General features: G+C 30.0%; 1 protein-coding gene and 1 long non-coding RNA gene across 8 annotated transcripts in view; one reads left to right on the top strand and one right to left on the bottom strand.

Moving 5' to 3' along the window:
• The window catches only part of LOC142333566 (uncharacterized), a 156,058-nt gene that overhangs the window by 82,425 nt on the left and 59,387 nt on the right, over positions 1–14,246 (top strand). The gene's annotated exons all lie outside the window — the stretch shown is intronic.
• On the bottom strand, positions 2,021–13,514 carry LOC142333572 (uncharacterized). Of its 2 annotated transcripts, none has more exons than XR_012758633.1 (3): positions 13,137–13,514; positions 9,398–9,808; positions 2,021–2,234 (listed from the first exon to the last, which is right to left on the bottom strand). It is a non-coding gene; the product is annotated as an uncharacterized LOC142333572 (long non-coding RNA). The 2 variants fall into 2 exon arrangements; XR_012758632.1 differs by lacking the exon at positions 13,137–13,514 and adding an exon at positions 11,917–13,129.

Here is a 14,246-nt window from a genome sequence, read left to right as displayed (position 1 = left end):
CTAGAAGCAAGTAAATTTGATTAAAAATATTTACTGGAAAAAACCTTTTTAATGCTTGAATTAAACTAATCATGATAATTCTGCATCATTCTATCATTCACGCACCAGTGCCGCTGATAACTTCATTAGATATTCTAACAAAGATTCATTACAAATATTAGTAGCATCACCTTCAACACAAACAACATTACTATCTACACATTCTTTAATAGTAGAAATACCAGCAATCATTGTTTAATTCGTTCATCAAAGTGAATGATAATTTTTTTATTGCTGCTTTCATCAATATCATCCAGTCTTCCTTCATTTAGTTTTTAACACAAATCTTGATCTGCATTAAATGGTAATTTCATTAAACATTTTTCCCAAGAACAATTTTCAGCATTGGTATCTGCACCAGAATCAATCAACAATTAAATAACGTCGATATCATCACCGCTAAAAAAATTACTTACTGCTAGCAGTAAGTAATATTGAATTTCCTACATGGTCATATGTTATATTAAGATCTGCACCCATTTCTAGTATTTATTTTATGAAATTTAAATTTCTTTTACTCTTCATAAATTTTAATATAGTGAAACATATCTTACATTTGTAGTCCCAATATTGTTAAACTTAAAATAGTATCTATATAAAATTGTCTCGCATGACTCCATCATATTTATAGCATGGAAAATATGTACAATTGGAAGAAAATTTCCTATATGAAGTAGAATTACTTTCAAACTGGCCTTGGAAGAATCTATAAACAATCGCCATTGTTTTGGTTTATGTTCACATTTCAGATTTCATAATTCCATCAACGTCTGTGGCAAAGGTCATATTAAACTTTGAAGAAACGAATGTAGTAAATGTTTTTCACAATTGCGATAAACAGATGTTTTGACGTTTCCCTGCAATAGATGCCTTTCCAGTAGTTTGGAAGGTAGGAGCTCTGCTTTTTTTTCAGTTCATGGTCATGTTGAAATTTTTTTTACATCAAGGCACAGCTCATCACAAGTGTGCTCCTCTAGAACAAACTGTCAATGAAGAGTACTATTACTATTACATAACTGTTCTTCGTAGGCTAAGAATTGCTGTTCGATGCAAGAAACTACAGCTTTGGGAAAATTCATCACGACAATATTCCAGCCCTTGCATCACAACTTACCCAGAGATTCTTGCCAAAACACAAGATCAAACTACTTCAGCAGACTCCTTAATCACCAGACATGGCTCCCTGTGATTTTTGGCTATGCACCTTCCTATGTTTAAAATTCTGCTTAGAGGAAAGAAGTCTTGAAGAACAGAGAAGAGATCAAAAGAAATGCAGCAAAATGACTTATCGGTTCACTTAAAATGACTTTGGAAAAAGCTTCCAACAATAAAAACATTGCTGGGATAAAACTGTTACATCAAAAGGAGTCTAATTTGAAGGGAAAAAAGTCACTGAACTATGTTAACTATTTTTGTTTTTATGAGCCAAGATTGGATATTTTTTGTTTACACCTTGTATTTTACTTCATCTGAATATAAATCTGAAGCAAGTCTAATTTTACGTTTGTTAGTATCTTTGGATATCATTCCTTTAGTCTAGTATCTTACCAGTCAGTGGTTATCAGATGATTATTTTACAACCTAAAGAATTACAAATTTACACAACACTAAATTATTGGCCACTAATTATGGCTAATGAAAAGTTTTTTATAAATAAAATAAGCAAGCTATGAATAATAAAATTGTTTTTATTTGTTGTTGATTAGGGCTTAATGAATACAAGTGCCCATGTGTTACTTATAGCATGTACAAGGGATAAAATAATTTCTCACACATAAGATATCACATGAGAACAGAACCGATTGAACTGATGATGATCTAAACTGATAAATAATTTTTTTATAAAATCAAAATTATTTTCATAATCCTGTTAAGAATTCAAATCATTAATAATTTTAACCGTATAAAAACAATCTTTAGAAGTTTGAAAACATTTGAACTTAGGTATAAAAAGCTGCATAAATAATAAAACGTATTAGAAAAAGGTTTATTTGTTTATTTAAGTTGGTTCATTAAATTTACACAAACAAGGTTGTAAAATAAATAAAATGAATTTCAAATTTAGTCAACTGAAATTAACTTCCATGTATTTAGACTTTAAAAATTATGTTAAGAATATATTTAAAATTAACCGAAGTAAAATATTCCAACTGAGTAACTGGTTGGTGAAACTGGAATTTAATTAATGGCCATACCTGTAAAAGAAAAAAAAAAAAAAAAATATATATATATATATATAACTGATTAATAATTATTTAAAAAACATATTTCAGTAAAAATGCTATTGAAAAACTAGCTTTTCTTCTTTTATACAGTCAATTCAGATGCTATACATGTAAAAAGATGATGCAAGGTTATAAAGCATGGTAATAACAACAAAGAATTGAATGATCCAAAAGTGAATGATGATTTTTAACAAAACAACCACAAATTGTAAAACTTTTTAACAGTATTTTGCTGTAGTTGAAGAAAGTGGAAAAAATTGAAAGATATATATGAGGGCCTTGCAGGCATAAGTCTTATTATGTTGCCGCATACTTTGCTTCATGTTGGCAAGTGCAGCAGTAGCCAGTTCAATGTCAATGTCAAAAACACATGGCTACCCCCGCATCCACCAATCTGGCCTTCCCCACCAAGCACTGGCAGCTATGTAAACAGCAATGCAGGAAGGTGAAAGCATTTACTCTTGAATTCCCACCAGGGGGAGAAGAAAAAGATGGAAAATGTTTCCTGACCAGCCCAATGTGGGGCTAGGAGATCTGCTGATGGGATGCCAACATCCCCACCTCAGCAACAGGCCTGGTCGGCCCACCAAGTCACTAGGAGCAGACGGCACATTTCTGCCCCACCCTGCCAGGCTTCAAGCACTCTTGCTGGCAGCCTGACTAACAGGTTTACCAGCAGGAGCCGGCCCATCATGGGATCACCCAGCAGACGAACACATTCCCACTGGCCTAGCACAACAAAGCCTACTACAGCCAGGATACAGTGGTGACAACAACAGATGCTGACCCAACACTGTGAGCACTGGGAGCCACACAGTATTGGAGAACAAACTGTCACTGAGGAGAAGCTCAGTCTGATTCCAATAAATGAGCTGCAACTCCCCACCAGCTGAACCAACCAACATCACACCAGAGACCGGCAACTGAACTCAGCAGCCGTTTTCAGGGTTACCACATCAAATGCACAAATTGCACTTTTCAGGAACACCATTACAAAATCCCAAACACCCCTTTTCTGAGCTACAAGGTTGTTATAAGGACCGTGTGCCATCAGAGGAATCTGGCAACAATTACAAAGAATCAATTCATAGAAGGTATTTATAAAAAAGTGATACTACAACCCTATAATTCGTCATACATTAGAGATGAGCAATGAAGAGAAGAAAAAATAGGCAGACAGCTTGCAAAATTAAATTTATTAATAAGGTATGTTGATGAGCAGGATCAATATTAAAAATGACCATGGATATGATGAGCAGTAATTAGAAAGAATAGGATCGTCAAATGAAATCATGATATATATTTTCTTTTTCAAAGAGTATACAGCGAAAAGGTTTTTACAACCTGAGCATCAAAATCAAAAGAATGCTATATTCAGAATTTATTGAAACAAGTATTTAAATTTTTGGTAAAGAAGAATGTTAAATTATTTAAAAAAGGGAAGACATTATAATGGTAAAAAAAAAAAAAATGGGAATGGATAAGCTCCTTTTATTCAAAAAATTGTTAAAGTAAATGAGGTTATGTTAGAAAATAAAAACACCTTAACAATAAATAAATCTATTTCAGTTAAATCTACTGTCCAGATTGTTATAATAATATGAAAAAATCATGCACTAACTGCATTAACCACAATTCAAACAACAAATAACATGTTAAGGCAACTATCACACACTGACAATTTTCATGGCAATAAAGTATAATCAATTCATCATAGCTTATTATGTACAATATGTGGTTGCGTACTCATTACACTGCTTTTTTACCAGTATTTGTTACATACATTCTATCTACAGGCAATGACTAACTGTGGAGGCTATTCAGAAAGTAACTTCTGATTCGTTAATAAAAAAACACAAACTGATAAATGAAAAACGATTTCTCATGTACATCTTACAACTACTTTTCTACATAACTGCCATCTGAATTAAGGCACTTTCATATCTGTAAACAAGTTGTAAAATATCCTCATCATAAAACTTTGCTGTCTGTGAATTAAGCAGGTAGTAACACTGTTTTTCAAATCATCATTTTCAAAATACTGTGTTGCTGATTTCTTTATTTTTGGGAAAAGGTGATAATCACTGGGAGCCAAATCGGGGCTGTACAGAGGATGGTTAAACAAATCCCACTTGAAATTGTCAATTTGGCGTTGAGTGTGCACTGCAGTATGCGGACAAGCGTTGTTGTGAAGAAAAACAATGCCTGAACTCAGCATGCTGTACAGTCCTTCTCAATTTCTGTAACAACTCACGATAAGTTTCAGCATTGTCATAACTCTTTACATAAAATCAACCAATATCACACCTTCACGATTCCAAAAAACTGATGCCATCAATTTTTAAGAAAAAAGTGTTTGACGTGTCTTTACGGGTTTTAGAGAACTGGTGCCCCCACTGTATTGATTAAGCTTTTGTTTCCATGTTAACAAATTTAACCAATGTCACATCACCTGTTACAATGAGGTCAAGGATTTCATCCTTCTCGTTACAGCAACGGTGAAGGAAGATTAGTGGGTGACCTCATTCTCTTTTTTGTGCGTTAGTCAGAAAGAAGCTTAAGCACCTAGCAAAGCACAAAATTTGTAAAGCCTAACATATCAGTTACAATTTTACAGCACTTTTGCAATATGCAAGGAAAAATTCAGATAACTCTGTTATTGATGATTTTCTCAAATTTTCACATTGACAATAATAATTGCAGGTGCTTACAAGAAGTGCAGAGTTAATCACTTCTTTCATTGTCTTGAATGTTTCTTCAACCTTTTTAAAAACATATAGCACCACTGTCTTACTTCACTGTCACTCATGATATTCTTCCATATACTGCAGAAAATTCACGATGAATTTCAACATCTGACAAGTTTTTTGCATGAAGGAAATGGATGAGGTCCACACACACTTCACAATCAATGAGATTTTCTAAACAGCAGCCATTTTGAATGATAGTTTTACAAGAACAAACAAGAGAGCGATATTTCCAGTAACACTACTATAAAACCTCACTGAATTGGGTTATTCAACTGTACAAAGATAGAATCACTATCCCCATTCCTTCACTCAATACCAAGGACCAGAAGTTAATTTCTGAATAGCCCTCCCAGTTCAGCGAGATGAGATGAGGAATTATTTTTTTCTCTGTGAAATCTAATTTCTCATTGCACTTGGTGATATCAAGCAAAATCTCTTTCCAAGATTTTAGCATTGTGTTCAGTTTGACTTTGCCAGTCATACAATTACATGAAATTGTGTAATGACAGTAACAATGAACGTGTTTATTGCACACTATGTACTGGAGAATTTTCTGTTGCACATAAAGGAAAGGGTGATATTGAAGACCATGTGAAAACAGCTAACCATAGGAGTGCTATTAATGGTACTGCTTCAGCAAACATGAGATTTTTTTTAAAGCCAAAAATGGGAATAACAATAAGAGTGATCTAGTGTGCTGTTAAAGAAGCTATAATTTCATACCACACTGCTAGACACAAACTCGGTTTCAAAACATCAGACTGCACATCTAAACCGGTTAAAAAGTTATATGACTCAAAATTTTCATCTGCTAGAACCAAAACCGAGGCAATTATTGTTTCACCATTTATTTGATATGTTGAGTTCTTTGGAAATTCATTAATTATGTAACAGTAATGATGGATAGCTCAAACAGAAGTGAAATAAAATTTGTTCCAATTTTGTACGATATTTCAGTCTGGAGGAGGGAATCAAGTTAAACTTTTAAATTTTGATGAAGTGTCAGGTGAAACTGCTCAAATTTAGACTCTGTATCTTTTGCAGTGTGTGAAAAAATACAAACTTGGAGAAAGGTTGATTTGTTATACTGCTGATAACACTAATAGTAATTTTGGTGGTGTGAGGAGAAGGAATGTGAAGAAAATGTGTTCAGAAAAGTTCAAAGTGATTTAGATAGACCTATTTTAGGAATTGGTTATTCAGCCTACATTGTACACAATTCAATACAAACACTCCTGGACGTAGAAGTTATTGTAATAAAAATTTATAAATATTTTCACATATATGCACTATAACTTATATTTTCACATATAACTTAAAGAATTCTGTGAATTTTTGGAAACAGATTACAAAAAGTACTATCTCATAGCAGTACGAGGTTCCTTAGTTTGATACCTGCAATAGAAAGAATTCTTTCCATTTTTGATGGCCTAAAATCATACTTATCTTGTCACAAATGCCCAAAATTATTATTTGATTTTTTTGGAAATCTAGAAAGTGAACTGCTTTTGAAATTTTTATATGGTACTCTACAATCGTTTAATAATATATTTCTGAAATTAAAAGCTAATTCTATCACAGCAACAGAAGCATTTCACACATATTCTGAATTAATTTGTCAACTTCAGGAAAGAAAAACCCACAGATTTATACCATCTTCTGCCAAAGAATTGCTATGCACTCTAAAAGAAAATGATGTTCAGGAACAAAAACAAAAATTCTTCTCAACCTTAGACAATTTTTATAATTCTGATATCGAATGCCTAGAGTTGTGGAAAGCCAGTTTTGACAAAGTTAATAAGTTTCAGTGGATAAAGTTACGAACTGAAATTGCCTGGTCTGATTTAGAAGAGTGCACAGGTTGTTAATGGAATTATAAAAGATTTTGTAACTATTGATGATCTATTTGATGAACTTACATGTTGAACCAGGTAATTCAAAACCAAAGGGTAGGTTGTGGTTCAAGTTCTGAAAAAGTACCAGATACTACTGAAAAGAAGTGGAAAGCAATTTTTAAGGTGTTTCAAAAGACTGATATTTCATGTTACAACATTTCTAAAATGGTGAGTTTGTGATGTCTTTGCCTGGGACATCTGCTCCAGTTGAGAGAATTTTTTCAATTACGGGGAATGTTTGGTCTGCAGAAAGGGGTAGACTTTCAGTATCTACTGTTAAACATCTGCTAAATGTTAAAATTAATTTAGAATTTTCTTGTTATGAATTTTATGATGTAATTAAAATAAACAAACCATTTTTGAAAAAAGTCATGTCTAATGAAAAATACAACTGAATAAAAATAGTTTAATGTTTCAGTAAACTGTTAAAACTTTTAAGTCATTTCAAAAATATGTCCTGGGTTGGACCCAAAAAAATATGATAAGCCTATTTATACTTAATAATCTCATATACTGTCGTATGACAGTTAACATACTCTCATATACTATCATATGACAGTATATAAGATTATAAAGATTTCTCTTATTGCTATAGAAAGACACAGATTTTGTCCAGTATTACTGTACCAGTGTGAAAAATTCTGCAGTATTTTAAAGCATAATCCTTTCAAAGTTCATAGATTGATAGCAATCGTACATATCACCTCCCTATGCTTCAAACTTCATCCTTTGGTAGTACCCCTTCTAATATATATTAATAATATGATTAATATATATATTTTGAGAAAACCACTGATCCACTACACTTGCTATCCATTAAATTTTGTGATTAGATTCTTTATGGTCAGACATTCTGTTTTCATTCTTGGTTTTTCAACCAAGATGAAAACATTGTAACACCTTCAACTGTCTGATTTCACGGGGAAAAATAAAATATCATAGCATGTGAATTGTTCTTCAAGAAATGTTCTATTTTCAGAAAAAATTAAAAATCATAATAGGTCTAATATATTTGGGTCCCCTTGCTCCTCCATGGGACTCTTGCAAGAGTCCCTAATCCCTTTAATTAAAAAACTCTAGTGCCCTTAAATACCAAGAATTAAAATATTTGATGTTTGAATCATTTTTTGAAAATAATTTCTCTCAAAAAATATTTTAAAAAAAGCCGGGAAAAGTTTGCATATCCCAGGTTAACACTTTACAGGATATTTAAATATTTAGAGTACTACTGTGAAAAGGGTCAAAATGCTCATTAAAAAATTTTGATTTACTTGATCAACTGATGTTTTTACATTAAAAATTATGCAGTGTTAAATGCATAAATTTTTAGTAAAACATTTCCATCCCAGTAGATTCCCTTAACCACATCATCAAAATTAATTTGATTTTATCATCAAAATTATTTTTATTTTAGAGTATAATTGCCAAAAAAAATTTTGGGTCCCATTTGACCCCCATCAGTCAACAGCTACTTCATAAAATATTTTGAATAATAGCCTGCAATTTGAAATCATCTCTGCTAAAAAGAATAGTCACAGATTCATAAATAATAACAATATTTACCTCCATCAAATCAGAAACAAAATGTTTTCATGTAATACAGTACAATACTTGGGCTTACAAGAAATAATGGTTGCATTGCCATTTTTAGTAAATTACTGGACCATTTAAAAACATTTCCCATCCATTTATTTAAAATATAATTAAAAAATGTTCTTTTACAGAAACAGTATTACTCTTGTTTGATGGATTTTTAAATAATAATTAATGAAAAATGAAAAAACCTGAATTTTCTGCATCTCTGTTCAACATATACATAAATGTAGGCTCATATAATTTTCATCACCTTTTGAATTGTGTTTATACGTAAATATTATTTCTAGTGTTTATAATTTTAAAAATACTGGCAAAGTATAACATGACTTTCCTGGCTATTAATAATAAAAATTAAAATAGTTAGAGCCAAAAAAAAAAAACATTATATATCTTTTAGAGTTGGGAATAAAATTTAAGGAAAGGTTTTCTAAAATTATTCATATATAGGTTAAGCTTAACAAAATTTACTTAAATAAAGTTTTCTCTAAATCTAACACCTTTTAATAACTCCTATAATAAGAAAAAACATTTTTTCAAAAAGACTTTTCTGCATTTTAGATCCAGGGTCTAATTTATAAAAAAATTATAGACATTTCTTGATGATCCTGTGTATGGTATATAAGTTTTAAAGATTTTTGAAAACTGAAGGAAGTTGGAGCAAAAGAACAAAAACTTTCAATTTTAATTTACACAAAATCTCAATTTTAAGAGGTGGGGGTTGATTTTTAAAAAAGATCTTTTGGATTACTCATATATGCATTGTAGGTAATAAATTTACTTTAATACATTTTTCTCTAAAATGCCTTTGAAAAAAATCAAAATTGTTTTTATTGCAACCCCCATAATGAAATTAAAAAAAAAATTATCAGTATATATAGAAGAAATATTTGACCTGATTTGAAGATCCATTTGATCAGTCCTGAGAAGTAAGGTCAAAAGCGCATAAGTAGATTTTTTTTGGTTTAGATCAACTAGTTGGATCCTAAAATGTAAAAATTCACAAAAAATCCTAAAAATGTAAAAATTTGCTTCATTTTCGACATGATCGCCATACCTTCTCTTTTAATAAAGTAATATAAACTTTATGATTTCTTTATTTTTATTTTTAACTTAATTAAATTAGTTTTAATTAAAAAGACTTGATCGCATTTTTTATTTTATGATTAATTGTTAATTTTTGAATACTCCTCTGTTTAAGGCTTTATCATGGATTCCCTCGATCCATTCAGGCAAGTGCTGGCGCTATTTATATTTCTTTTCTCTGTAGAATAGCTTATCTACCCATTGACACTCCAATCTGTAACTAAAATTCAAATGAATTGCTTCCTGAAATCTGTGATAGTATTTTGGTCCTGTTGTTGCAGGTACATTTCGCAGATATAAAGTGAATAAGAATATTGTTGGGTATGATATTCTCCTACAGAGAATTGCAGTTAATTCAGTTTTTCATAACTAATGACAGATAACTATCTTTCATTTATATGGCTTATGTTAGGATATTGAATTAGTAAATTATTACAGTACTCTTTCGGAATCAAAATGAAAGTAATTTTACCATTACTTGGACTTGAATGCTGCCCATAATATTGTGTAACAGCTGATCAGCAACAACACTGACGAAAAATGAAAAAACCTGAATTTTCTGCATCTCTGTTCAACATATAAATAAATGTAGGCGCATATAATTTTCATCACCTTTTGAATTGTGTTTATACGTAAATATTATTTCATGTGTTTATAATTTTAAAAATACTGGCAAAGTATAACATGACTTTCCTGGCTGTTAATAATAAAAATTAAAACAGTTATAGCCAAAAAAAAAAAAAACATTATATATCTTGTATCCGCATTAGTAAATCCTGTATCAGCAAGACAAAACTGTTTTGTTTGATAACAATTGGAAGTCTTGGGGTTTTTGATAAACTCCAGTACAGTTGTCATTTATAAATTTTTTTTCAGAATGTAATAAAAAAAACTATAATCATGATACAACTCTGTGCTCTTCAATAGGAATATCATTAAAGTTAATTTCTGTTTTATATTTATTCTTGCATGGAAGGTGTGTGTACATAACTCTCTGTCTGCCAGTCTTTCTGAGTGTGATTTTAGTGCAAAGGAACAAGCAGTAAGAATGGCTAAACCGTTTTTAACTGCTTGCTTGTACTATGTTAGTCTCTAAATTAAATCGGCTAGACTTATTAATTTTTTTGAGTTCTAAAGCAGATTTTTTTTAATGTGCTGCATGTATATAACTTAATCTATTATTAATTGGCCTCAGAATAGTAACCTTTCCCTGCCTAATTTAATTGAGAATGTAGAATCAGGTTAGATAATGTAAAAGGCCTGATGTGAACTTGTAAAAAGATATTACTGTTAAGCGATAGATAAAACTTCTTATTTGAGAAGTAATAATGGTTATCTTTTCTTTATTATAATGTATAAAATTTTAATTTAAGTTGGATTTACATAAAGAAAACTTGTATGTACATGTCTGTGTATGTTTTTTTTTATATTTCAGGTCTATTACGTACATGTATTTTCAGGATGTGTAATTAATAAGTGTAGTGGTGAGTGTACACACATATGATTAAGTTGCATATTATTTTTTAGTTACACTTAAAGTTACTGCTTAAGTACTAACTTAAGCAGTTATTTGCATAGTTTTTAGATATGGTACATATTAATTGAATAGCTAGTTAAATAAATCAACATCACTATAAAATTTAAATAAGATATTTTTTGAGTTATCAGTTTACATTTAATTATCATTTTTAAACAGGCCATCTATTCGTTAACTAAGCCATACTTATTTTTTATTTCATAAATGTAAAATTTGTAATTATTTCAGCTGTTTATGCTCATGAGATGTTTCTAAAACTTTCAAGTTATTTTGGAAATTTACATTTGATGATTTATTTTTAATGAAATATTTTATAACATTTTCAATTTTTTCTGTTTATTTTTCAATTTATTCATTTATCAAAAAATCTTCCCTTCACATGGTCTTATGGATCTAATCGCAATAAATAGTACTTGTTCCAAGTTAAAATATTTCCTTCATCATTTAAAGTAGAGATTACCTTGTTCAAGTTGAGACCTCTGTTAATATTAAACAGTAAAAATATATTTTTTATTTTAAGACTAGTAAAAGGTTTTGAGAGTATAATGTTTACACGTGCCTGCTTCTTAAGTTCTTTTATTCTAATAATATGTATTGTAGTATTACTAAAAGTGATTTGTAATTTTTAAAAATAGAAAAGTTAAGACAAAAGATTACATGATCGTATATTATAATAATATTACTATTACGATAATTAAAGTATTACTAGTAAAGTATGTAATGTTCAGATATATTTGAACAATAAGAAGTTTAACTAATTGCTAAGTAAAATAATTAAATACTTTATTTACTTATGTAGTTAAAGTTCTGAATGACTTCCAACATGAAATGTTTATAATAATTAATTAGCAGCGATGCTAACAACTTGTCTATTTCATGGATTAAGTTATAACTAATTAGTGATGTTGCAGGATGCACATCCAAATTCAGTTTGTATCCAGTTTAAAGTATCATTACTTTTCTATATTCATGTTACCAGTGTTCTTGAACTGGTCACAATTTAATTAATTGATTTACATAACAAATGTCAACCTGAAAATTGGTGGCTACCAAGGTGATCACTGTTTTATTGTAACTAAAAAATACGTTGCTGAATAATCTTAAATTTAAAAATATATAATTGTAGTTACATGAGCTAAGTAATTTATATTTCTTTAATATTAATATAGTATAAGGATTCATTTATTTAGTTCATATTATGTGAAATAATTACTATTGATTATAGTCATATGGCATATAGTTAGAGTAGATCTATCTATTGCACAGATACTGGAAATGATTCACACCATCGCTTTTGGTGATGGAAATAATATATTGCTTTCAATCTTAATGTAAATTAGTAATAAATTAAAGATTTGCAGGCTGGAAATTGTTTTATTTATAAAGCAATGTTAAAAAAAGGGTTAAATCTTTATTATTGTAATATTCTAGAATTACATTTATCATATAGTAGTAAGTAATGTGAAGATAACGAGCTTTCTCATTCATATCAACCATTCCTACCCTATCCGGCTTCAAATTGAGAAAAAGCTTTTTCAGATCTTCACAGTTTCAGAAACCTCCATGCCTGCGTCTGAATAGAGGCAGTATTGACCTCAGGATGTTCCCTAGAAACAAATTAGGAATTTCCTGTTCTTCAGAAAATAAATGATTTAATGTATGTAATTCTGCAGTATTTGCAATTCAATACTCCCAAGTAAGATGTTGTCAGGGAATACGAGTTATTTTACACTTGGTGACCTTCATGTAACAAACCACTGCATTATCCTCAACTGAATACACTGTGGATACTGAAAGATTCATATTTCCTTATGTATTAATAAAGCAAGAGTACTTTAACACTTAGTGCTGGGGGTATCAAAATGTGCCTGTTTGTAGAATGGTAGCCATTTTTGCTTATATTTGTAACTTCGTAAATTTAGAACTAAAAATAATATAAAATTTGTACTTAAAACAACATATAAAACCTCAACTCTTCTAGTTTCAAATGATATATAATATATACTTCTACCATTTATGAATAAAAAGATATAGCAGATTTTTGAAAGCCTGTTTTTAAATAAAAAATTTTTTTACATTCGGTTCACACTTAAACTATCACCAACACTAATATTTATTAAAATTACAGTAGGCCTACACCAAAATAGTTTTACTTTTTAAAAAATTTAATTTTTAGGTAATTTTTTTTTAATGAAAAGTTTTAAAACAAGGATCTTTACATAAAGCGATTTTGCATTCACAACATTGAAATGATTTATCCTTTCTTGTCACTTTCCCATTTTCATTCAATCTTCATCACTTTGTAAATAAAAAAAAAACATCGACTGCATCATTATACGAATTGTTAGACGCCATTATAACTGTATAAAACGCGAACGTAAACAAACACGTAATTTCAACGATTGTAACTGCACGATACCAAATCGATTTTATAATAATCGATATTACCAAAAGCGCACTCCTTTCCTTATTTAGGTACTAAAATGTATACGAAAGTAGTGGACTTGAATAAATCCAATCTTTTTTTTTTTTTTTAAATCTTTTGACGTGGCTTGCTAGCAATAACAAGATGGCTGCATGTTGTGTGGAAACTTGTCTTTCTAAAATTATTTTAAATTCAGTCAGATTGAATGCTAATTGACTTACTTATAAATAAAGTATTATTTTAATAAAGCTGTAGTTTTACTATAACATTTAACGTATATTAAAGTGTTACGGGCCGTATACTCGTCCGTTTGACTGTGATGAGATTCGGCGTCCAGGTTCATCGCTCGGCTCTACCCTGCGTATTTGTTTTTACATTAGACTGTTGTTATTGTGGGTGAGTACGTTACGTTAATTGTACATAATTGTTTTAATTAGTTATTAAATAAGTGATTTTATTGCATCATATAAAAGAATTGTAAAGAACAAATATGGCTGATGCAATACATTCGTAGTTTTGGTCTGCTTGGACAGTGATATTTTTATAGATATATATTTTTTTTAATTTTATTATTTTTCCTGGATTGTAATATGACTTGAGTTTTAAATTATTATTTTTTCGATTATTTAATTTGTAATTAATGTAGTGAGATGGACCAAACGTAAATTTATTTTCTAGCCTAACACTATAAATTTA

This window comes from Lycorma delicatula, chromosome 13, assembly GCF_047948215.1.
Source record: "Lycorma delicatula isolate Av1 chromosome 13, ASM4794821v1, whole genome shotgun sequence".
NCBI classification, from domain to species: domain Eukaryota; kingdom Metazoa; phylum Arthropoda; class Insecta; order Hemiptera; family Fulgoridae; genus Lycorma; species Lycorma delicatula.
The sequence above is the reverse complement of the archived record's forward strand: the minus strand, read 5'-3'. Positions and strand labels throughout refer to the sequence as shown.